Consider the following 202-nt stretch of genomic DNA (forward strand, 5'->3'; position numbering starts at 1 on the left):
GTCTTGAAATCAGCAATAAAGCCTCACGTTTCGAATGAGACTAAATTCCTCATCGGGGATCAAGTCGTTTATTTTCTGATGAGGTTTAGATTCCTAGTCGAAACGTTACGATATATAAACAGTTTAATATTTCTTTTCGTATTGTGATGTTTTTCCTTTATTAGACATTTTATTCTGATTGCTGTTTAGCAAATTTTTTGTC

This window comes from Penaeus monodon, chromosome 34 (assembly GCF_015228065.2).
Source record: "Penaeus monodon isolate SGIC_2016 chromosome 34, NSTDA_Pmon_1, whole genome shotgun sequence".
Taxonomy (NCBI): Eukaryota; Metazoa; Arthropoda; class Malacostraca; order Decapoda; family Penaeidae; genus Penaeus; species Penaeus monodon.